The sequence below is a fragment of the Cryptomeria japonica genome, chromosome 5, assembly GCF_030272615.1.
Source record: "Cryptomeria japonica chromosome 5, Sugi_1.0, whole genome shotgun sequence".
NCBI lineage: Eukaryota > Viridiplantae > Streptophyta > Pinopsida > Cupressales > Cupressaceae > Cryptomeria > Cryptomeria japonica.
The window spans coordinates 629,418,495-629,445,813 of NC_081409.1; the positions used below are offsets into that span (position 1 = coordinate 629,418,495).

General features: G+C 35.9%; 1 protein-coding gene across 7 annotated transcripts in view; it reads left to right on the top strand.

The window, feature by feature from the left end:
- Positions 1–27,001, top strand: part of LOC131055052 (uncharacterized) — a 42,418-nt gene extending 15,417 nt beyond the window's left edge. The window contains exon 2 of one of the 7 annotated variants that reach the window (XM_057989671.1): positions 26,983–27,001. The gene's annotated coding sequence lies outside the window, so the exon portion shown is untranslated. Of the gene's footprint in view, positions 1–7,185; positions 7,558–12,471; positions 13,035–17,693; positions 18,113–25,202; positions 25,611–26,982 lie in introns of those variants that run through there. The other 6 variants (XM_057989670.1, XM_057989667.2, XM_057989668.2 and 3 more) reach the window with 6 other exon arrangements.
- The last annotated feature ends 318 nt before the right edge of the window (positions 27,002–27,319 follow it).

Consider the following 27,319-nt stretch of genomic DNA (forward strand, 5'->3'; position numbering starts at 1 on the left):
CATATGGTTATCCTTGTGTTGCATGTTAGGCAATACTGATATCACGTGTAGGTGATATCTCAACCATTGATCATGTTGGATCTCTGGTAAGTCATGGATGTGCCATGACTATGTTGTGATAAACATTTATAAATGTTATTGCACTTATCACAACTTGGATATGATGAGAAACTAACCTTTCTCATAGACTTATCCTTAAGTATTGCGTGTTAGGCAATATTGATATCATGTGTTAGGTGATATCTTGATGAATCTTACAGATCACATGTTTTGGTGATTTCTCACATGATCAGGTGATGATTCTCTTACTTTTATCACATGTTAAAATAATACTTTATGTCACATACTCAAGTGATGTTCTTTTATTTTGTATCATATGTCTTGATGGTACTTCTCATGTATAAATGATTTTTGCTGACTGACATTATCTTAGTTATGAAAAGGAAATGTGATGCAGGTTGCCTTATCTATCTTCCAAAGCTAAGAGGGAGTGTTAATGCATGGTAGCTTATGCAAGATAAGATCTTCCTAACCTTCCTTGTTCTGTTATTCATCTACATGCTTCATGTCTGATTTATATTACATATGATTATCGGATTGTACAAACATTGTTTATCATTAAGTTATCGGGTTAAATTAGCCGATACATACTTGCTATCGGATGCATAAACATTGGCACTGATTCACATCTGTTATTGGGCTTAATTATATCGAGCATATTTGTTATCGGGTTTAATGAATACACTGCTTCATTTGGCATTAAACATTGGTTAACAAATGCACCGGTTGGATTATATTCATCGTGCACTTTGAATCATCGATGTTTATCTGAACCGATTCATTAAATAGATCAGTCATTATATTATGATATTACAATATGCTATCGGGGGTTTTTGAACCGATAATCAGCATTGTGTTAATGGTATAATTGTAAAGGCACCGATCAATGGGTGCATTGATCGGTCATGCCTAAAAGGCATGACCTGTCAATACACCAATTGACCGGTTGCCTAAATGATATATATACCAATTGAATTCATTTGGAGAAGACATAGAAAATATTAAATGATCTCTCTCCTTCAGACCTGCAGATAAAAATCAGATTTATTAGATATTGACATAATTCCTCATATCCATATATAGCATTCATAGTTCATAACTTGTTCTTCAATTAAAATTGAAATAACTCTACAGTCCTAGGTCTATGGGTCAATCTAGGATGAACCCTTAAGAACTTGCAATATATTTGGTTGCCTTTCACACCTAGGTAGCAAATTTAACAATATTTATATCCATTTTGACCAAAAACCCAAAGTTGCCTCACCAAACTCTAAAATGAAGATTGCAATATATTTTGAAGACAAAAATAAAGTCATTTCTCTTATTTCATACTTGCTGAACTTTCATTCTTGCTTGCCATTGCACAAATATATTCCAAAGTGGTTGGTTTACTATTCCTTCCTACACATTTACAAGAGCCCATTTGTTGCCAAGGAGATTGTAGAGGAAGATTTTTGCAAAAGAGGTAGGTTTTTTTCAAGTTTTTAGATTTTTGTTCTACATTTTTTTAATAAATGAACTCTTTTGTTTTGTTTTTGTTTTGTTTTTATTCTTCTATGAATCTATAACACATGCTAAATTTTCTTAAAATGAGTTAAGTTGTATATATATGTTTTATTTTCATTTGTTTTGATTCTTTGAATGTGTTGTTTATTGACCTTGTTGTCATAGGTATTACAATGGCAATCAGTTCTAACTCCATGGGGGCTGACCTCACTTGAAAATAGATCTAAATTCTCCCCTTTGGAAACATTTGACATGGTACAACAGATTCTAAGCAGTGCCGATTATGTTTGTATTTGTAGTGGTTGAGACAATAGGTATTCATGCTCATACAATCAGGTGAAAGGTGTTGATGTTATTATAGCTATGGTTGGATTCCTTCAGGCCGACATAGCTAATATAAATGTCTAATTGGCCTATCAGCCTTAGACATTTATAGGTTTGATTTATTTACATTTATGTTAAACATAATTAAGGATTTAACATATGCTGATTAGCATATCCGTATTGCTTTAATTATAATCGGTTTTCTTATGAGGCTGACTTGGAAGTCCGCCACCCCCTTGCCTTGAGACATGTTGCTTGGGAGAGTGCCGACCCTCGGTGAAGGGGCCCTAGCGGTGTATTTAAAGGAGATTGAATATCCATTCATTGGCATTGAATTACATATCAAGCAGATCAAATTATCTAAAGCAGTCCGCATACACCTTCAGCAGATCGGATCCTCATATGCACAACAGTTCGTATAATATACACAGCAGATCGATCTTACACAGCAGATCAAATATTACCACCAGCAGTTTGTGTATCTCCTACAGCAGTTCGCTATCATCCAGAGCAGTCCGTGTTGTCTCTGCAGATCGATTCCTTGTTTACCTTGCTTCAATAAGTGAACTATTGTAAAGGCATCTTGCCATACTGATTTGATAAATATAATAAGAGATCTTGTTGCTGGGTTTTTCTCCCTCAAGTTGGAGGGTTTTCCCAGGGTATATGCCGTACAATTTTGATTTAATTATCTTCTATCTGATTTCTCGTAATCTGATCATAAACTTAACAAAAGGCCTGGTGAAAGGCCATTCCAAAAACACAAGTTATGGCATATATTAACGAGAAAGAAAAAGAAGATCAAGCAGCAGGCAGCAAATCAAATTATCCTTCATTAAAGAAAGGAATTAAATGAATGAGGCCCCGTTCATCATCTTCTAATCTTCAATGTATAGAGAACCATCTATTTTTGGCTACTCAAGAACACCCCATGGCCTTTACATAAGAGATTAAAGGGACAGTTGGAAATTGTGTTTCAAAATGATTCTTGAGAGATTGCTGATCAACACATAGCAAGATGTCTTTATGCAAATGAATTGGTTTTCAATGTTGTTTTGTCACCATATTGGCAGCAAATGATAAAAGCAATTAATGAGGCTCCAAAAGGGTACAAAGGCCTAGGTTTTGAAAAAGTGCATAATATCTTATTGGAAAAGAGGTGAAGTTTGTACAGGAGTCATTGAAGCACATAAGGGATTTGTGGGCCTAGACAGGGGTGTCCATTGTTTCCAATGGACAGAAAGATGCAAGAAATGACCATTGATCAATGTTATTGCATTCTCTCTTAAAGATGCACTGTTTTTTAGAGCAATGGATTGCGAAGGGGAGGTGAATGAATGTGTATTAATTATTAACATTCTCATGACAACCATTGAGGAAGTGGCCACTCGAAACATTGTGTAAGTTATAGCAAACAACGCCAAAATTGTAGGGTAGGTGGGTTATTGATTGATGAGTGTTATTTGACATTTTTTGGTCACCTTCTGTTGTCCACTTCCTCAACCTTATGCTACAAAAAATTGTGACCAAAATTAATTTTATCAAACATGTGTATGTTGAGGTCGAAGAGAATCAAATGTTCATCACCAACCACCATATGTCGCAAGGCATATTCAAAACATTCTCAAAATTAGCTTTTGAAGTTAAGTATTAAGATTTATTTTAATAAAATTTTTCACTCTAGTAAAAATTTTAATTTTAATTTTTAGTTTTGACTTTCAAAATAGGTTGTTGAGACTTGTTTTGTCTCCAACACAATTGTCTTGATATGACTTGTGAAGGTTTGTGAGGCACTTTCCAACATAGCCATCAAACCATATCGGTCCATATGGAGGCAATCTAGCACTACAAGGGCAACAAGTATTAAGCAAATGATCCTAGATGACATTTGGTGGGATTGTGTTGAATATCTTTTGAGTTTCATTGAGCCCATATCGAGTGTGATCTGTTCTACCAACATGGATAGGCCTCGTTTGAAAGAATATATATGATGACATTGACTCAATGATTGAGAAGATGAAAGCCATCATAAATGTAAAAGAACAAAATCTTGAAGAAACTTTATTCAAACAATTACACAAAGTTATTGAAGAGAGAGAACAAAACAACCACTCGTTTTTATCTTTTTGCCTTTGCTTTGAGTCCCAAATATTATAGTGTTGAGCTCCTTTTTGTTCCAACAAGAATTGCCCCATATACATTTGTTGAAAGTCAACCGAGGGTACAAGCCAACACTTTGTAGACTCTTCATTGATCCAAACATGAGGGATGCGGTGAAGATTGAGTTCATGGATTTTGTATGCTCTAATGACTTTAACATTGATGCTCTTTGTGACAAGTATAAGGTTTATTCTCATAGGTGATGGTACTTCCATGACCAATCATTCACATACCTACAACCTCTTGTGAACAAAATTTTATCACAACTAAGTTTACAAAAAATATTTTATCTTTTAAGTTCTATTTATATTTTATAATTAAAATTAAAAAATTTATCTTAAACTCTATCCCAATAAGTTGTTAGTTTGTTTGCATCTAAGAGGAATTGGAGAACATGCTTCTTTACCCACTAAGTAAAGCACAATTGACTACACCCAAAAAAGTTAGAGGACTTAGTGTATGTGCATTCAAACTTGTGGCTCCTTTCACACAAACAAAATGGCTACAAGAAATGAGATAGAAAGAAGTGGGATATGGAGCCGGAGCATATTGACTTGGATGCTTCGACTTCCTAGCTTGTTGCGCTTGATGTTGAAGACAAGCTAACTAGCGAGAAAGAGAGTGCTAGTCACATTTTTTGTAGTTCTTCGATTTGACCATTACCTACATCATCTGATATCTACGTTACCTGGGGACACGTCCCTGAGTCTAAAAACCTTTTCTCCATCCCAGGGATGGCTCGAGGATGTCCCCTAGGCATCCCTAATCTGCTGCGTTTTGCTGGAAATGTCCTGGAAACCCGGGGACGCCATTGCCTGGCACTGGGGACGTCCCACCATCTCGGGGACGACAGTGGATGTCTGGGACGTCCCTCAACCATACCGAGGACGGCTGGACGTCCCCAGTGCTAGACAGCATTTAAAATGAATAAAACTCACTTTAAAAAAAAATTTCTTTATGCTTTTTGGGGGCAGCTGCTGTTATATTGATCTGGCAATGACTCGAGGAATATTTTGCATCTATTTGTGATTTATATGACCAGTCGAACTGACCAGGAATGAGGAGCAAGGGGTTTGGGTCAGTTATGACTTGGTGTTAGAAGTTCGTGAGGCCTTGTCATCCATTTTTGGAGCTAGTGCAGACCTGTTTTCAGACCCTATTTCAGATCAGATATTGTTGGCTACAGAGGTGCAAACATAACAACAGTTTGCTGCTCATTCCATGTGTTGATGGTGAACACTCAATATATTTCCATTCTACTCGTATGAGTATCATTGTCACACTTAAGGTCAGAGTTTGTATGTTTAATTATCTATGTCGAATGACATCAGTTGAAACATTCTTGTAATCAGATGTTCAATCATCTCTTATTTCATGTAAAATATTTCAAGTATTGTTATGAATGTTTGCAAAACCTTTGCTCTGTAAGACTCATCAATCAAACTATACAAATCTGTGTATCAGAAAACTATATCAGTGAATACAACAAACTGTTTGTCATAATGCTTGAAATGTGAACCTGGGGGATAGGCGCAAAAACAAAAATTGATACAAAACAGGGATAGCATCATACAATTGCTGATTTCAATTCAATGGTAATTTATATGCATAAACAGAGATATTATGAAGCCCAACTAAACGTTTATTACAAAGTACAAATTAACCTAAGATTATTCCTCATATGCATATATAATCTATATATGCACGCTTTATCCATGTTTTCATATTTACATTTAAAATTTCCCTATATGTTTTAAATTTTCCCAATATTTCATATAGTCGTCCCCTTTGGCATCCCCAAAACTGGCTTGAAAAATCGGGGACTTGGGGATGCGTCACCCCTTCCCCCTGTCCTGGAAACTCGGGGTAACCTTGTCTACTACGGATGGTTACAATGATATATTTGAAGATCCATATGATAATGCTTGATCAGTGATGGCTGATTTTTTATCTTTGACATTGTTATTTTTTTAATTTTAATATATAATTATATCCTGACATTCAAGTTTGACTAATCGACATTGTAATATTTTTTATTTTTATGGTCGTTTTGTTTATTATACAATATATGATGTTATGTGGGGTATTCTGAACTTAATTACTGCTGCAAACACACACACACACATAATTTTTATATGTTTTTGTATGGACTAATCCAACCCCAATTTTTTTTTATTGAACCTGCGAACCAAATCTCCAACCCAAACACACACCCTAGTCAAAACCGGTAATTTAGGATTAAAATAGTAAGAATACCTCTAGTCTATTCTCTTTCCTGTAGGCTAAGGAATTGGGCAAGGGAAAGGAAATTATAATATTATTTTAAGTTGGGCTTGATAATTTTTATTAAAGAAATTAAGAGGCAACTTAATATAATATTATGATAAAAAACAGTGTTTTTATTAATTATAATAAAGAGGGAAATTTAGGATCCAAGGGCCCGAGTTGAAAGGGTGTATAAATAAAGCGCTGGTCTTCATTTCATTTTCTGACTTCATGTTTAAATTGGTATTATTCACTTTGAGTTCAAGTTTGGAGTTTTGTTTTCAAGGATGAAACTCGTTGGCTCCAAATTATGCAAACTAGGAGGATGGAAATTCTCTTGGCTTTCCAAATTCAAGAGGTTAGGATGAAAACCCTTGCCTCTTGCATTGGCAATTCCATTTTAAGGATTGCATGGTGGACTAAAGTGAAGAACTTGTCATCCTTATCAAGTCAAGTGATTTGATGTTTGCAAGCAAACTGACTTGAGATCTTGGAGCTGAATTGCATTGTTTCTCAAGCAAAATTCAGCATTAATTTGGGTTTACCGTGGGACAAATTCGTTAAGAGGCGCAGCTCAATATTGTGAGGGGTTCATGGCAGTTAAAGGCAGGTTGAGGCTGATTTTGGTAGATAATTTCAGTGCAGCATCTTATGAATCAAGCTGCTGCACTTTGGGTATAATTTGTGGTAGTTTAAGGACTGTTTGGGCGATTTTGGAGGAAAATTAGCACCGCACATCATCAGGTCTGAACTGTAGCAGTTTGAAGCTAGTCTGACACGGTTTAAAGATAAAAATTAAGTGCCGAAATTTCCTGAATAGGGCCATTTTGTCTGAAAGGGATCTGTGTCATTTTGTGTTCTTTTGGATAGGTGGCAAGGGCAGAAAGGAGAGCCAATATTACACAGCAGAGATTGCTACATTTTTCTGGATAAACAAAGGGCATGGAAGAGGATAAAATTCTACCATACAGGTTAGGGTTTGCTGATATTTTGTTCTAATTTCAGTAGTTAGAGTTTTCATTTACATAGTTCAAATTCGCCATATTTTGGCATGTAGTAAATAAACATTTCTGATTATTATAGTTGATTTGAAGAATAAGTATATTGGCTGTAGTTCTGGGCAGATGTCAACACTAAAGCACTAAGGGTTTCAGATTGATATTTTATTGTAATCTCCCTGATGAATCAGATACAACTGTGGTCGTTGTGCTTTGTCAAAAGGAAAGTTATGATTCCGATGCTATCTATTACTTAAGTAAAAATTTGATTGCTATTGAACTCGGTTACATATTAACTGAAAAATAATTTTTGGCAGTTTTTCCTCTATCAACAAATTTGTATATTTTTTTTCTGGCTATCCAATCTATGTACAAATCATTCAGCTATTCAATTTCTTATGAATAAGCCAGTAGTCATAGGAAGAATTATTAATGGATGATTCTTTTACAAGAATTCGATATTACTATACTTGACAAACTTGGTTGTGAAAATTTTAGTTGTAGATTATTTGTCCAGGTTGCCAGGTAATTTAAAAGAACTAGGTAATGATTTTTTCCTAGATGAACACCTCTTTGCAATTTTAGTTAAAAGCCTGTGGTTTGTAGATATTGCTATTATTGAGTTGCAGCTAAATTTCATCCTTACCTTTCTCCTAGGGTTTGAAACAAGTGAGTTATACAAGTAGAATTTTCTCATTGAGAAGTAGGATTTTGTTTCATAAAGTATTGATCATGTCATGCAATGTGTTATTGAACACGAAGCATTTGACATTCTTTGAGCATAAATCGTGTGTAGGACATGATCAATGAACTTGGGTGGAATCTTAACCTCTATGTAGGGGATGTACAATTGAGATCATTTTTTTCATTTGTCCAGAATCATGTGCAACGGGGAAAGGAGAAGCTGTTTTATAATATAGAGGTGGAAAAGGTAGATTGCTTATTAGAAGTGAACATGTTGCTGTAATGGCCATCTAGGGCAGATGTATATAAATTTATGCATAAACTTGAAACAAAACAATTAGTGCAAGATACATAGGCAAAAGGTGGCCAATGAAATCTTCTTGGAATTAATAGTAGAGATGAATTATAAACAAAGGTGAGGAGAACCAACCCCAAAATTAAAAAGAACTTAACCCATGAGATACCTTGCTTTCCATCTTGCTAGAGTTAAAACTAAACATTATTTGAACACAATAGCAGATGCAGACTTAGAGCGAATTGGATTGAAATGGTGTCCATTTGTGATTTGGACACACATTCCTGTGTGGCAACAAAATGACCTTAACATAGACCACAAAATAAAATACCCAAGAGTATCTTATCCTCTCTTGAACAAAGTTACTCAAATGCTGAAGATTGGCTTAAGGATCACTTTAGACAACTCCAAGGTTCTGTATGTTGGGTCACGACGTGTGGATAAGCACAGTTGGTTGATGTGATTGCTGGTATCACAAAAGGACTTACGCTGAATTGTCGAATGCTTGAATCGCTGAAACTTGATCATCTAATATTGCAATCTGGTGATGCTTTCTGATCCTAAACTAACTTGAGTTAAAAAAATGACAAAAGATAGAGGGTTGAGAGAGTCTATCCTAATCCTAAGAATGCAAGAAGATAGGTGAATGATTATGTGGAATCCTACTGGGCAAGCTCTCACCATCAACTTGAACAATTTGACACAAGCTTAGTGCAATCTTCTAAGTGTTGATTTTCTGGGCTGTGCTTGTTCACCACAGGCAAACATCAGATTGTTGCCTTCCCAACCATAGACGATAAGGTCTTATCGTCACCCCCAAGCACAAGTTCGCTTACTGCGAATTGCATATCTTCATTGTGTTTGAAAGACTACAAGACAATTGAATATATATGAGGGAAGGCTACCTAAAAGACCTCAAGTCGGCCTTACCTGATTTGACGCCAAGAATAGGGTCAGACCTATTTAATTACAAGTTACTTATTTAGGGCCAGACCAATACCTTTATATTAAACGTATAAGTTGTGCATTTTATGGAGAATTGCAAAGGCCAAAAGGCCAATTAGCAATTCCAAGACTAGGTCGGCCCTCGCTAGGTATCCGACCTAGCTACATGTCAACACTAAGGACATTTCAAAGATGTTCAAATTATTACCATCAAACATTGATCACCATTCAAGTTAATGCATAAACATTGGACGCATAACAATTTGAAGTTAAGCTCATATTATTCCAGTTGACCATGCAAGGCACTTACAATCAGCAAGAGGCTAGTGGTATGGACTAAACGGATTCCACACAAAAGCATTCAACAAATTTCTCCATTCAATCTAATCAACATGAAAATGAATTGAGAAGTAAAGACCATGCAATTTGTTGAAAATGAAATCAATTGTTCATTACAACAAGGTTTGTCAACAATCTTTGCCTTCTCCTAATCTAACTTCTATTCTAATTGCTATTCTATTCTTCTCCTATTACTAACTATTCGCTACTCACTATTAACTATTCACTACTCTACTCACTAACTATTAACCTTTACAAATGAAGAGCTTGAACCTTTTATAGTGCTCTCAATACAATTCAATGGCTCATATCAATTTGAGATCAATGGTCGAGATTTTACAATGAAAACCCTAATTAGGGTTTGTTACAACAAACTCAATTCTGGGCAATGAAATGATTACAACACTTTAACATAATCAATAGATAAAAAAGGTAGGTGCCTTGAAGTTTGTGCCATCATGGATGAGTCAGGTACATTGCATCTAGACACGCTGATGTGGAACTTCTCTGATTGGTGAGTGGTGACTAGGATTCCACCTTTAACTTGCACTTGTAGGCTTGATTCATGAAGGAATATTTCTTGATACTCAACATTATCCAGCTTCAGCGATGATGATGATGATCTTCTAACTTTGATTAACTCTTTTGAAACTATCCTCTTGAGGGCTTTAATCATGGAGGTGCAAGGTATAGATCTTGTCTTCCTCTTAGTTTTGAAGTATTGATGTTGCCTTGGAACAAACTCATGATGGCACAACTACTTCTCCGCTCTGGAATTTCTTCTCTGTGACTCCTTTTATGTTGTTGGTGTTGTGAATCATATCTTTGTGTAAGCGAATGCTTCTTGTGTAATCACCTTCTTGTGCTTGTCTTATGAAGTTCCCTTGAGGATATCTTCTTTGTATCTTAATCTTGATGTTGAAATTTGATCTTCGAGTGACTTATTTCAATCCTCCTTCAATGCGATCTCCTTGATTTCTTTCTTCATCTCCTGCAAAACAAATAAGCAAGCATCAAACACATATAATATATACCTTCTATAATCTCTTAGTTTGACATGATTATGATTTCATGTGGTTTGTAGGTTTAATAAGAGCATTTAGAGAGAATTTGCCTTCATGAAAGAGCACTTGAAGTTGAGGTTGCTCTAAGGAAGGGACACTTGAAGTTCGCTCTCACCTTGATGCACATGATTTTTCACTCTCACCTTGATGTTTGTGAAGTTCGCTCTCATCTTGCTGCTCAGGAAGTGATCTTTGAATTTGCTCTCATTCATTTTCTTCGTTCTATGGGTTTCAGCATTGAATCTTTCCACCATTTATTGATGCAAACATGATGAACTGCTCTTAGGGAAGGCCACTAGAGGAAATTTGCTCTCCTACCTCTAAACATGAAGTTCGCTCCTCTACCTTAGTTTACGAAGTAGCCTTCTAACTTACCTTTCATCTCCTAAAATTCAAAATTATTCTATCCTCAACTCATGAAGTTCGCTCATTTCCTCCAGTTCATGAAGTTCGCTCATCTCCTGTAGTTCATGAAGTTCGCTCATGTACCTTGATTTGTGAATTTCGCTCATGTACCTTGATTCTTGAAGTTCGCTCATGTACCTTGATTCTTGAAGTTCGCTTATCTCCCTTGATTTGTGAAGTTCGCTCATATGCTTGAGTTCATGAAGTTTGCTCATCCTCTTGAGTTCATGAAGTTCGCTTATCTTCTTGAGTTCATGAAGTTCGCTCACTTATGCTCAAATATGAAGTAAACCTCTTGAGGGCTTGGAGATGAAGTGGATTTCAAACAAGCTTGTCTTCAATCACGTTGTTGCTTATTGATTCATTCCTTAGGTTTTGCTCAAACTCACACTCAAACAAGGCTTTTATGGAAATTCGCTCTCCTACCTCCAAATATGAAGTTCACTCCTCTAGCTCTATGCTTGAAGTTCGCTCTCCCAAGGTTGATCATGAAGTTCGCTCATGTACCTTAGTTCATGAAGGTGAAGTGAAAACCAAAATCAACCCTTCCTACATTACTTCAATGTTTTACCAATTCAATCCTTAGGTTTCTCAAGCTTTCATTCACAATACCATGCCAAACTTTCCCTATGAAGGCCTAAAATGCAAAATTCGCTCCTATCAAGGAGCTCATGAAGGAAACTTCGCTCTAAAGAATGAGTGATCTCAAATCAAAACCATGCTCACTATCTTCATTCAAATGCTCTAATTCACATTCAAATAAGGCTTTTTAGGGGAATTCGCTCCAAGGGTGATGGTCATGAAGCACGCTCTTGAGGGTATGCACATGAAGTGAAGGTTCTAACTCACTCATTTCACACCTCACACAAGGCTATCCACTTGACTCCCTGGCCTTTTGACCACTTATTCCCCTCTAATGCAAAGGATAATAGCTAAGGACTCTTAACACTACCGTAGAGGGCAGAAAAAAACTGGGGGTCCCCATTTGCGATGGGGCGATGTGTGAATACCTCACAACAAGACCCTGTTCAATTATTTAACAAAATGAAAAAGTGTGGGCAGAAGAGAGGATACTATCAATGAGGCAAAGCATCACATTCAACTATTTATAGTTTGATACCTATGATAGGCAAACAGCTGCTTAGATTGCATAAGGACGTGCAATTCGATGAGGTGGTTGGTGATGATGAGTCTTAAAGGCGTTCCTCAATTCCCAGTGTTTTAATCCATTTTTCTTCCTTTTATGCCCAATTATTCATACTTATGCCATTAGAATTACCTAATCGCCTAATAGTATTATAATTGTTCAATTGTGCTTAAGTGGTTAAGTATTATGAAATAAAGAGATTTTTTATTATGAATTATAATTCTCTGAGTTTGTTCTATGTGAATCTAAATCATTTTGCTCATGTGAACCTTGTGCCAGAATAGAGGAGATGCCAATTGGTGATGACATCTATTCATTACAAGAAATACCTATTTTTGAGGAAGGTGCTGCAAGTTTACTCCCAAAAATGGTGGTTGAACAAAATTGCTGAACAACCCAACTTTAATCTGCATTTTATGAGCAGCAAGATTCCCTAATTATAGTTATGTCAGTACTTGATTCCCCAAAGATAGCTTGTGTCATTGATCTGCCCAACTCAGCAGCAGAAATGGGAGAAGTCAACTTTAGCATTTTCTGTTTAATTTGAAAGGCCATCCATAGGATGTGCGTAAGTTAAAATTATAATTTCTATTAAGACTTTGATCATTTGATATAAATATGGGGCCAAATAGATGGGGATATAGATTTTGATGATATAAACTTGTAATACATTCTTTTCCGATAAAAACAGGGTACAGTTGATTTAGCAAAGCACCTTTCATGTTATCATAATAGGGAGGTGGAAGGGAGCCATTCACTTCCGTGTCAGCGACTATGCATTTTTCATTGTGTGGTGTGTTTCAAGTTTTTGTTGGTTATCAATTATTGTATGATTTTACTTTTTTCATTTATTGCATGAAATTTACTAACTTGCAGCAAAGCAATTCTTTTACAATTATTCACTTGCAGCAAGGTGACTGTTGTCCTACACTTGCAGCCATATTATTCTAGTGAATGTTTACATGTAACTTAATTACAATTGCTTCTGGTTAATTTATTTTTTGGTTGTTGGTTTTTAAGTTTACTTGTAGCAATTATATTAAGGATGAATTTTCTTTTAAGTTTTTTTCATTGAGGAACCTTATCATCTTCCATTCAACCAAAACTTGCATTCATACTAGGTACCTAGTTCCATTACGTACAGCTCTTCTACATATACTTTGCTCTGACACGATCACAAGTGTATGTCCCTGGAGTCTGGACTATCATAGGATTTAGCTTGCCACATTATTGAAGGCATTGATGAAAATCAGAAGCAGTAAAACAAAGGCTCAGTCTAGTACCATTGGCCATAACCATTGATACAATTTGAAATATGGCATAGAGATACATTGATTTTCTGACGAGGGTGTCTTTTTTGTCAAAACATGCTTTGGATTTGTAGCCAGTCTTGATCAATGGAGGTCTGCTTAAATCTTGCAAATGGATACTTAGAAGGAATAATCCTAGTGGGATTTAAACACTGGCCATCATCATGGTAATCTCTCTTAGTTTACCACTATTCCATGTCCTGCTTAACACACAGATTCACATTAGCGTGTGCTGGTTATTGTTTCAAAATGATGGTTTTCAATGTAATATTATTGACCCTATTCAGCTGTGCCAATAAATTTTTATCCTGGAGTGATCTGGATCATGGGTATCGAATTCCAAGGAAATGCATATCCATTATCTTTTTGGAGGTAACTAAAACGAGTTGAAATTCAGAAAAGATTGATAAAATGCAAATGCACTGAAGGCTCTATTGAAGTACTGCCTACATGATAGCTTTAATTTTAAAAACTGAAAACATATTTCAAATTTTCACACTTTAGAAAACCTACAATAAGAGAAGTAACTTATCATGTCTGAAAAAGACAAACCATCAAATGGAATAGCCAAAAAAGCAAACAGCAGGAACAAATTGCATATAAACTTTTCCACGGATCCCTATTGTCAAGCTCATTTTCTGCACAAAAGAGTTGTGCATTTCAATTTGAGTATGATGTCAACATAAGATTAATCAAATGCCTTATGTATTATATTATAGAAACATGTACAAGACTTTGGCCAAGGGCCTTGGCTATATTACAAGTAGTGAACTATGCCATTATAAACTAATGAAAGATAAGTTTCACACCATTGAAAACCCTAGTTGGAAGATCAATTGAAATAAGAAATATTTGGTAACCAAAATAGAGGCAACACGTCTGAACATATTATGAAATGAAAACATGATTAATAATGGTTTTCGAGGTTTAATGTTACAATATATCTACTCAAACATTGTATAAGAAATGAATTTAGATGGCTGTATACTAGCAGCAGAGAAAAGAAAGAGGATTTCTATTAAATTGGACATGGCTAATGCTTTTGACATGGTTGATCTCACTTCTTGGCACAGATCTTGCAAGCCTTCGGCTTCCCTTTGTCTTTCAGTAAATGGTTTTTTGGATGCATCACTAATCCTTGAGTTCCCTCAATCATTAATGGATCCTCAATGGGTTTTACTGTTTTTCCAAAGCTACTAGAGGTTGAAGACAAGGTTGTCCACTCTGCCCCAATCTGTTCATCATTCTTGGTAATGTCCTAGAGAAATCTCTTTCTATTGAAAGGAAGGTTTCAAAAATCATGGGAATCAAAGTGATTAATGGGGTCAAGGAAATCGTTCATGCCCAGTTTGCAGATGATACCATCCTGTTAGGGAAAGGTTCTCCACTAAATGTTAGAAGACTGATAAACTGATTTGGGCAATTTTTTGTGGGCTTTGGGAGCAGCCGTTAATTCTCACAAGTAAAATTTTTACACCATTAATACTTATGTTGCAGAAAACAGAAGGTTCAATTATATTGTTCAATCTGCTTATGATAGTGAAGGTATCTTCAATTACTTGTGTGTTTAGATGTGCTTCAAGCTGAGGAGCTTTGACTATTGGTTCAATCTTCTGGAAGTAATTGAGAAGCAAATCCAAAGATTTAGCAACAGGTGGCTTAGTCTTGTGAGCTGATTGCTCTTGATCAAATCGATCACCTCCAATCTTTCCATTTACCAACTCATGATTTATTATGCCCTGGTTTCTATTCTTTACATTCTTGACAAAAAAATTGGGAACTTTTATGGCAAGGGGCAAGCAATGCCACAGGAACACGTTCCTACCTTGTTGGTTGGAATAAAGTGACCAAGAGAGAGGAGTGTGGTGGCTTGGGAATTGGATTTGTCATGGTAATGAGCAACTCTTTGGGTGCTAAGCTTGTCTGGATTCTCCTAAAACCTCCTTCTGCCCTTTGGAAGCAGATCTTGGTTCTTAAATATGGAGGTCTGAATGAAGGTATGCATTTGCTTAACTCCATTCAACAAAAATCCAGTGCATTTGCTCAACTGCATTCAACAAAAATCCAGTGCCTTCAAATTTTGGTCTTTAATTGTTAGAGCTGCAAATGTGATTAAGAAGAACATCACTTGGTATCTTGGTAATGGTCCTGGTATTAACTGTTGGGAATTCATTCTAGGCTACAAACCCTTATCTTCTCTTATGCCAACAGATATTTCAACCATGAAGAAACTGGAAATTAAAAAAATCAGCTCATTGAGTTGGATGGAAATTGGAAATCAACCCAAATTGCTCACCTTTTTGGCCTTACTGAAGGCCATCAAAATGAGTTGACTTGAATCAAGAAGAAATATGTGGGTCTTCTCCCAGCTGATCCGCTTAGTGCTGATTTTCTTATTTGGGTGATATTTGTTTCTCAGGCTGTTGTTCGGTTAGGAAAGATGCATCTCTCTTCTTGAGGAACAATGTTTGGTATTACAAAAGTACTCCCAAAGTTAAGATTTTTAGTGGCTCGTTTGGTAGTGAAAGATTCTCATCGGTGAGAATCTCACTGAAAGGAATATCATAGGCCCCATATTTGCTTTAGGTGTTTCAAGGCTTGTGAAACTTGATTGCATTTGTTTTTTGACTGTGCCAAAGTTGCTTCTATTTGGATCTCCCTTTCTCTTTGTTTTGGGGTTCACTTCCAAAACTGTTGGAGTCTTGCAGTTTGTACCTAGCAATGGAACTCTTGCTACTCTAGCTCAGTCTTCGGCAAGCTGCTCATAAAAATTTCATGGTCTGCATTCCTTTCTTGTGCATGTGGTTTATTCTGCTTGACAGGAATGGAAGGATATTTGAAGCTCTTACTATGCTAAAGCACACCTTGATACATAAAATTCAGCTGACCATGGTGGAAAATGCCAAGACCTTTGCCAAAGGAAAACAAATTGTGAAAGTTCTAACCAGTGCTGCGATTCATTCTATCAAAAAGTAGAATCTATTGGACTTCATTAGTAATTCTCCTGTTGTCTACCCTGCTCCAGATACCCACTTCAACTCTCTGCTCTCTTATTTGACAGTACCTCGAAATTGAATCCTGGGATTGTGGTGTATGGTGGAGTGTTGTGGCCGGATCCCCAGGAATCTCATCAAATTTCTGTATAAATTTGGACAGGTCTCCAACAATGTTTTTGAACTTATGGGCTGCAAGTTTGGTCTTATTCTTGCAATCAAGGAAAATATTGCAATCCTTACTACATGTATGGAGATTCCAAGTTTATAATTCAATGCCTCTCACATATACATGTGTTCAAATCTGTCCAATCACATTTTGTAAAAAAATAGGTCTCCATGATTTTCATGATTTGGGCCAAATTAGCTGCCAGCAAGTTCTCAGAAGATTTAACTCTGTTGCTGACAAAACAGCCAAATAAAGCTGACTTCTTTATCCTCATTCAGCCGATGTCAGGCATCTTTGTATTTGAGGGGCTTGGTTTCTATGTTAGTCTTGCTGACCTTCTTCTGCCTTGTGGGCCTATCGTGGCCTAACATCTTTGTGTACTTTTCTTTTGAACTCTACATCGATATGCAGTGTTTTCTGTGATTAGAAAAAAGAAAAATGAATTTAGAGAATGTATAGCTAGGAAAACTGTTGAAAAATATCCAAATCCATAGCAAGGAAAAATTATTCGAAAAAAGATCTGCTAGCTTAACTCAGTAGAATGCATGGCTAAACTTGAAGAGTATTGCGAAGTGATCTTGTGCTAATACTTGCTTGTATTAAAACTATGGTTTTTTGGTAATTCTTACTTGCCCTGTCAAGAGATAGATTTCTTTTCATTATTTTATTGTCTTTTACCATCTCAGTATAGTGTAGATTTCATTATTTACATTACTAAGTTTCTTTAATATATTTATTTTCTTTGTTTGCATTTTTTGGTAACTAATTTGTTAACATCTTCACAAACTCAATTGTACATGTTCGGGAATGTCAAAAGATCTTTTTAAATAGGACTGCTGGAATTTAAATAGTCTTCATTTTTCTTGGTGGTCTGTCTACATCATTTTAAATTTTGGGAATGATGTGCATATAAAGTTCATTTATTATTCCATGATTTTATATTTTGATATGATATTTTGAATGTAGAGCAGTTATTGGTTCCCGCAATGGGTTAATATTGATTAATAGGTTCTGTCTTTTTGGTTGTAGTTACTGTCTATATCCTTGCATTTTAATTGAATGTTTTGGAAGAATTATTTTAAATTACAGTGGAGAAGCTTACGCCCTATATCCATTACAGATGCCAATGATATCTTAGTCTTCTCAATTGAAAGGAGGCTATATGAGTTCATATAATTTATCTGGAATACGTGCATCAATTTTGAAGTGTCGATTGATTTTGTTTTCTAAGCATACACTTAGCACCTTAACTAGGTGCATTTACATCATTGGATCTAGGTAATTTCATTTCCATATAAAAATTAACATTGAGAAGATATGATACATTCGTGGAAACTTGATGGATTCACTGGTTGTGGGTGTATTTACTAGAGTAGATCAACAATTCTTTCTAGTTTTGTATTAAGGATACATGTTTTCTTTAATCATTATTTATAATCGGTTATCCACTTCTTGTAATGCAATTTTCTTATTTTAATTGAATGCTGGTCATCACTTGTGCCTCTTTGTATCTACTATCTTTTAAATTTTGTTTATTTACTAATTTAATGTTTTTTATTTTTAAATTTCATGTTGACTTTTTTAAAACTAATTTCTCTTTTAAATGAAAACATTTTGCTAATTCTAACTGTTGCTAATGTTGACAGTTATTTTAACTGCAAAGAAGCAAAAAGGGGGAAAAAATGGCAAGTTACTGCCTGATCAATTTTTTGAGTAGAAAAATCACAACTTTAACCTAAAAATTGGTCAAACTAATATTTCACTTTCTTTTTGTGATTTATGATGACAAAATCAACAAAAATGTGCCTCAAACTGATAAATTTGCAGTTTTGACTTTCTAAGTATTTTTTGGTCAGCCAATTATTCTTTCTTTATAGTTCCATGGAGTTCCCTGATATATAGTACTTGGAAACATAGTAAATAATAAAGACTAAAATACTTAAATACTACTAAAATTTGAAGTGAACTTTCAATTTTAATAATTTAACATTGAAGTTTAAACAATGAAAATGTCAAATTTGAAATTTATATTGTATTCAAGATTTCATAAAAATATTATGATGAGTATAATGATGTCAAAATAACAAACAATAGTGAAGTGAAGCCTCTAATCATCGTTGAAATCCTCATCACTAGAATTGTTGGACTCCACATGGTCAAGCTTCACCAAACTAATATCAAGTAGCCTTGCCTTTGTAACTGTAGCATCCTCATCAATTTGTGCTGGCTCCTCTAGCTCTACATCTCCTTGTGCGGCTAGACTCTCTTTCTACAAAAGTGTCTTGCGATCAATGATACACAAGGCACTATGTATAGCCACAAGCTTCTGTACTCTCCTAGGGGTAAGTATGTTCGTTTTAAGAGAGTGGATGTGTTGACGTGTTTTTTAGGAGAGTCCAAAATAGAATAAAGTATAGCCACAAGCTTCTCTACTCTCCTAGGGGTAAGTATGTTCCTTTTAAGAGAGTGGATGTGTTGATGTGTTTTTTAGGACAATGTCTAACATAGAATAAAGTTACCAATGGTCACCTTACTCTCTCTTGATCAAAGTTAAACCGTTTGCCAATATTGCAATAAGATTAAACGACTAACTCCAAGGTTCCTTCGTGCATCAGACATGACTCAGTTGGCTGATGTGTTTTACTGGTAATCCAAGGGGCCTTACGTATCACTTAAAGAAGATTTGACAAATTTGCGGGTTCAAGGATCTTTATGCAAATGATTTGGCTTTAAATAACTCTTTTTTGGGGATTTTTGAGGTTGAAATATGCAGAAAGTAAATGGGAAGAGGGTTAAGGAAGTTAAGCTAAGTCTAATCTAACTTTAAGAACAAAGAGACAAGATCACTTGTTCAAAATCAAACCACACTTCGCTTCGCCAACATAGTACAACTACACGAAGGTGGTGCAATCTTTAGAGGTTGTGTGATGGTTTTTCATATCACCATTGAAAGCCATCAATTTGAACAACATTCACTCGATGATGATGATCGAAGATAAGCCTACACATGTAAATGGCTCAGACTAACCTTGCAAAGTAGGCAACAATCATCTGCAAACAAAAGGTATGAGCTCGGATTTCACAAGTAATCTCATCAAATCTCGTTCATCTAAATACTTAAAAGCAAATCTAATCTAAGTGAAGAGAGCAAGATCATGCAAGTTGCCAAAACAAAACAAGTAATACACCATCAAATTGAACAATGTATTAAGTTATTGCTTCAACACCTTATTGCAACAATCTCAAATTAATCTCTCCTCTACAAATGAAGGGGTCGCCCCCTTTAGATAGGCTCCAAGCTTTGGCTACATGCAAACCCTAATTAGGGTTTTCCCTAAAAGATTCCTCACACATGATGCAACAAGGTGGGAAACTGCAATAAATGCCCATTATGCCCATATACAATTAATTACATTTCGGCCAAAAATGGCATCCATTGTGCATTGAATGCACTATCATCCATCAAGCTCGCCCAATAAATCATAAATGCAATAAATATTCCTCCATGCAAAATTGCCCATGATGTCATAAATGCACCATCATTTCTTGAACATGACAGCTACATGCAAAAAGAATATGCCATAATGTCATAAATGTGGCGGCTACATGCAAAGAGGTGCTCCATCAATTCGACATGTGTTGACCCGGCTGCCACTTGGCGAGAAACCCTCAGAGAGAGAAAATCCTTGGAGAGAAAACTTAATCCATGAAGAATATTCTTGAAATTTTGAATTTGCCTTGTTCCAAGGAACCTTTTTCATCAATTTTGCACATTTCCTATTTTTTAAGAAAATTTTCAAATTAGGGTTCCAAGGTTTGGAGAGAAATTAAAATTTTCAAATTAGGGTTCTAGGGTCCAGGAGAGAGAAATTTCTCTCATGAATCCAAATCCATCATCATTTTGAAATTTGGATGATTCTGATGCCTGAAAATGGACTTTTCAAAAATTTTCTCGGGGGGAAATTTCTTGTTTAGTTTATCCTTGATTCCTTCCTTGCCATAGAAATTTTATCTTCAATTCATCATTGGGTGTGATTTCTTCCTTGCTTGGAGTTTCGTCTTGAAGGAAGGAATTTCTAGAAGGAATTTCCATCATTTAGCCAAATTTTCACCTTTCCTGGAATTTTGTTCTTTTCTTATTTTCCATGCCACCCTTGTTTGAGTGCTTTCCACTCTTCTTTGGGCGCTAGAAGCACTTGGGCAAGGAATTTTCACTTTTTGATTTTTCCATGCTAGCCATCTTTTGGCGCCCTACCTGCCTCTTGGGCGTTATTTTCACTGTGCCAAGGAATGTTTCAAATTTTACTTTTTCCAAGCCACCTTGACTTTGGCAACCCTTCCTTGACTTGGGCACTAAAAGCACTTTATGAAGAAATTTTGTCTTTGTGTGTTCTCTCCTTGGCAATCCCATTTCAGGGTCTGAATACTGACTAGGGTGCTAATTCACCATGGGGAGGAATCTAAACATTTTTTAAATTTTCCATGGCACACTCATTCTAGTGCCCTAATGCACACTTGGGCGCCAAATCCACCAAGGGGAGGAAATCTTCATTTTGTTGTTTTTCCACGAGGGCCCCTATTTGGCACCCAACCCTTTACTTGGGCGCCAAAATCACTTCATGGTGGAATTTTGCCTTTTGAGTGTTTTTTCATGCTTGCCTCCATCTAGCGCCCATCACTCTTCTTGGGCACCAAAACACTTTAGGGAAGGAATTTCGAGATTTTGGACTTTTCCATGGCATTTGGAATTCAGTGCACAAATTCTGACTAGGGCACCATTTTGGTCTGGCCAAGGAATATGACTTGCTCCCTTCCAGACTTAGCTAGTTTTGGACATTTTCCATGATCAGGATGCCAATTTGGGAATTGAAGCGATTTCCATGTGCCAGACTTGGAAGATCTTCACGCTTTCCATTTTTGGAATGAATGTCCACAGTTAGCCAATTTTTTGATCAATTTAGCCTGCTCCTTTACTTTCTGGATTTAGGAATGTTCATGAATATTCAGTCTCCAGTATCTGGCTATGAAGAACCTGCCACAAATAGACTTTCCAAAAATAGAAAGTGTTTCAAAATGTCAAATTTAGGGCAAAACAAGACGTAGGGAGACTTACTAAATATAGAAACTTACTAAAAATAGTAAGTTTGATTTTTGGTGAAATGAACACAATCTAGGAGGCAAATGAAATCCCTAAAAAATAAGAACTTTCTAAAAATAGAAAGTTGCCCAAAATTCACTCAAATTTCACATGCAGGTTCCTTAGAGGGCTTTGAGTCCAATGCAACATTCAGTTTTCTGAAAATCCTAAAAGAGAACCCTAAAATCTAGGTTTGAAGAACAAAACCCTAAAACAACCAAAACAAGCTCTAGACTTAGCCCAATTTGCTCAAATGAGTTGTAGACTTGATCAAATTGACCCCCAAACACTTCCAAAGCGAGGAGACTGACGAGACTGCTGCGAGGAGACCCAACAAACAAAAGCCAAAAGATCGAGAGGGCCTAAAAAGTAGGGGGTCCCCATTTGCAATGGGGCGATGTGTGAAAACGTCACAACAGGATGAAGTTATAAGTAGACTAGTTCCTCAAACCAATTGAGGAACTAGAAACTTAAGATAACAATTGAATGGCTAGAGTGGTAGTCAAAGAAATCAGTCCATGGTAATTCCACCACAAAATTGGGTCCTCTTGTGCCATAGTTGTCATATCCATCTTGTCCACCCCACAATAACATCTAAGAGTGGCAAATTTTGTTTACTTCGTATGAATGATGCTTGCCTCTACAAGATTGTACATCTTTTCAATGGCCCTAAAGAACCCTATCTACACCTCAACATATTGTATAGGTGTAACTCTACCAGGTCTATGCTTGTACCACTTGGGGTTCAATGCATAGGCAACCATATGCAGGGGAGTGTTGAGCTCCCATCTCCGATGAGGGATTGGTTGAACATGCTCATTGTCGAGTGCAATGTGGGGTCCTCTTGCACAACAACCCTCATATGGTCAAGCATAGAATCAATGCACTCATACACCTCTCCAAGGTTAGGTGCATTGACATCCATAGATCTAATGACTTGAAAAACTAGAGCAATGGTGGAGACTATATTTTGCATCACCCAAAAAAGCATCACTCTTCACTACATTCTTCACTCTTCCCTACTTTGTCTTGGACTTGGGCCATTGATTCCATTCCACTATTGTAGCCACTAGTTGCAATTCCTCTTGCAACTCAAGTATTCTCTCCAAGAGAATGAAATGCGATGCATAGCTAGTCTCAACAAGTTTCAAAAACTCCTTAGAGAAGCTCTTGAAGAGTGCATGTGAGTGTGGTGGTTGCAAATAAACATTTGCACATCTCTAGCATCATTGACCACTGCTTTGATACACGTAATCTTTCCCATGCCCTTGAGTGCATTATTCATGGCATGCACACAAGGAGTCGTCCCCCAAATATGTTTGAGTTGTCTCAACTGATTTCTCTTCAAGACTACGCACATGGGCTGCATCTGTCTGTACTTGGACCACATTTTGTGGCCCAACCTTCTCAATAGCATCCTTGAGAATCTGAAACTGATGTCTATGAGTTGTCTCAACTAATTTCCTTGCAACATTGCACACATGGGCTACTTTTGTCTCTATTTGGACCACATTTTGTGGCCTAACCTCCTCAATAGCATCCTTGAGGATCTGAAACTGAAAATCAACATCTTTGCAATGCCCTGAACAATCAATTGCCTTAAGAAAATATGTGCCCTCTATACATGTAACCATGATATTGATGAGTGGATGATGCCTAATGTCCGTACACTCATCAATGACTATATCGCATTCCACATTTTCTTCATTAACACATTTATCTTTGGATAGTTCTTGTACAAGATCATGGTTCTCAATTTTGTCTCACCTAGTGGCACATATGATGGACCTGTCCTTGCTACCATTGCCATCATCGTCTTATAATAAGGAAATTGAGCCACATGAAATGTAATGTCATTGGGAAAGAATAATTTTCGTATGGCATCATATGTATCATCCTTCATCTACACATCGAATAAATCAGCTTTGAGGTTATGAGCATCACTTGTTAATTTGTGTTCCCCCCAGCCTCTCCTACACGAGACCCTGAAGAACAACCTGGCATCTCTACTACTCTCGTTTGCAAAGTATAAGTATAATCGTGTGGATGGCTCTGATGAGCTTGTGGCCTATGAGACAAAAAAATAGACATAGGTGCAACTGCATTGCCATTGGTAACACCCCATAGCTTGTATATCTTAGTTTTATAATTTAGGTTCACTGGTCTCCCCCAAAATTCATATGCTTCCCCAAAAATTTAAGTGCACAAAAGTTGCACTTCCACAACCTTGTGCCCCCAAATGTCCCAATCTTGCTTGACAATTTTGTTGTAAATTGTTTCAAAGGAGACTTATGATTCAAAAGGACCCATGGTATAGTTTGCCAGTTATGTAGAGGGGCAATCTATACTTGTAGTTGCAATGGCCATTAAACTAGTGGTTTGGGTTTCAGCCTCATGGTCACCCCTCTCAGCCTCAACCTCAACCTCAGGTCCATAATTAGATTCAATACTTTCATTGTGAGCCTCAACCTCATCTTCACTAATAAAATTTGTAAGTTTAGAATTCTAGATTTAAAATTCAAACTAATCTTTGATTCATGACGGGGGTAGCATTTGGCCGAGTTTTAGTGGATTCATTAATAAAGCAAAAAGTTAGAATTCTAGATTTAAAATTCAAACTAATCTTTGTCAATCAAAGATTTTGCTTTTGTTTTTCTTACTTTAGGTCATATGAAGCACAAGAGTAGAGGATACACAAAAGTTTCAACCTAGTTTAACAAAATTAAAAAATAAATTTCAGTGTTGAATCTTAATACAAATTGACAATATGAGCAACAAACAATAAACATTGAACAATGAATCATTAAACATACACTTGCAGCCATGTGTATGAAACAAAGAATAAAATTAAAATTTGAATATGAAACTAATAAAGAAAATTCGAAAGTCAGAGAATCTTACATTGTGCATGAAATTGTTTCCCAACTTGGTGTAGAATTCCTCTTCTTTCTTTTCTTCTTGCTCCTCTTCACCCTCTCTTGCACTTGCATCACTTCAATCACACTCTTTCATTCCTTCACTCACTCTTTTACTCCTGTTCAACCTAGCTTTTGAAATGAGTAAAAATGAGGAACCCCTTCACTCACTCTTTTATACCTCTTTTACTCCAGTGGTTCAATGATGAGAATCCTTTTTACCGAAATTTTCTGCTTGTGTGATTATTTCCAAAAACTCTCATGCTAATCAATTTTTCTACCTTTGATATGCCAATTTATTTCCAAAGAAAAATTTATGCTGCTAGGAATTAAAATCCAATTTAAAGTTGTTGATTATTATAATTTCTTAATATTGAGTTATTTTATTTGACACGTTTGATTTCTTTTGGAGAAAATTTGATCTTAATTTTTGTGAAATGTTTTTATGCTCAAGACTATATTGATTCTAGATGGATGGCAATCTAGGTTGTGTAGCACATGCATGAATGCCATGGAAGGGTTTTAAATTTAGTATCAAATTGTACTGTCGACATATGCTATTTTTTTAAAGATATCGAGGGTATCCCTGCGACCCAGTCCAACGAACAAGGCGAGCTGAGGCAAGACTAATCTCTTGGGAAGGATCCACACCTCACAAGCAGTCACCCCTCTTAAACCTGAGACCTATGGGGAGCAAACGCACAGCCCAAGCCAACTCACCTACCCGTGCTTAAAAATACTCTACCAAAGCTTGTGTGTTTATGCTTCAATTATTGTTGTAAGTCTTTGAACATTGTTTAGAGACACTGGTTCATTGAAGGATATAAAGTATTCTGAATTTTATTGTATAATCTATAATCTTGCTATCTAGAAATCCTAGATTCTATTCCATCATTCATCTTTGTCCTGCTGATTTTTGTAATAAATTGCTTGGCTAAATCAATTAGAACTTGAAAGCTGTGTTTTAATTGCAGAAAAGAAATTTATTAGTATTTGACATTTGGGGACTCTGACATTGATCATGTGACATTCTTTTTTTCTATAATGTTCAAGTGTAACACTTTTCTGTCACAACTAAACATGGTGAATATACAGTCTAGTTTAGAAACCCTCTTTGGTTTAAGGCATGTTTGAGTGCCCTCTTTGGTTTAAGGCATGTCTGAGTGGTTTCTATTTTGCCAAAATTTGCCTTTGACTTGTTTTTGTTTGAGTGTAGCCTATTTTAACACAAGCAACAATTTCAAGAAAGTTTGAACCTAGGTCATCATCATAGCAAGTGCTTGATAAACATGTGTCATAACTTGCCGGTGATATGAAATTTATGGAGATCTAGTGTGTTTTTCCCTTATTAATTCTAAGTTAAAGTGTATTTGAAGGAGAGGCTTATCAAATTGTTAGAAAAGGGTTCTAAACATTTTTTAAGTTTCATTTGTTGAGATTTTTTTCTTATGAAAAGCAGGGTATGTTGCATATATAGTTCAACATCTCATTCTGTGACAAATAGCAGTACAGAGAGATCATTTTTGTACCTTTTTTTGTGGCATGCCTAAATATCAACTTAGTTGGAAGAGCAAGTGCCTTTTGAAGAAGGGATTACATGTTCATATGTACCTCAAATGATACAAATTTTTTTTCCCCTGAGAATATATCTAAATTTTTTGATAGCAGCTTCAGTGGTATATTGTGCAATGAAGTTAAAACACATTTGAATTCATTTTTTAATGATAAGTATTGGGGTGTCCTACAAAACAATTCGATTTAAAGAATGTTAAGATTATGATTCAGTGGGTGTTGCTGAGATTTTTAGGATTATTTTAAAGTGGGTGGTTCCATGAACATTGTAGTGTAATTTAAGTTTAAAAATTTAAACTCCAAAATTTATGAAGTAGGTGATCTCATGAATTTTATCATTTAACATATTCAATTCAACTGAGTAAAATATAAAATAACAAGAAAATTAAAAAACTTTGGATGATTGACAAGTAGCAGAAAAAAAAAGTTTAACCTAGTGGGGCAATTTCCATTCCTCCACTTTTTCAACACACTCAAATCTGCAGTCCTATATAATAGGGGCTGCTATTTTTCAGAAAGAGATTTCAATTAATCTTGTAGCAATTTTTTTTTTGAAAAAAAAAAGATCTATTTTGTAAAATGGGGAGTGTATCCCAACTAGTTCATAAATATTTCTCGTTTGGTGGGTTTTCCCATTTTATGTACAACACCTAAATCTTTAGGAATCACCTATTTGCTTCTTATGCATATTTAGGAATACAATTGAATTGGTTGTGGGTGTTGTACGCGCTCTTCTTCATGCATGGGTGCCTTGGGAAGAAAACTGGACTAGAAAATTGATCAAAAGAGGGTGATTGAATGATTAGGAGATTATGATCAATTGAAGATTTCAATACAATCATAATAACACGAAAAACATATTTGATAAAAAAATTGATCTGGTTGATTTCTAACTTTGGCAGGGTAGAAAGATTTGAAATGGTCCAAAAATAGAAATAGTTCTCTTAAATCTCTTAGCATGAATCAGAGTTAAGGTGATAAATTTAATTTATACATGGTGAATAGATTGTAAGTTGGTTGTTATAATGTTA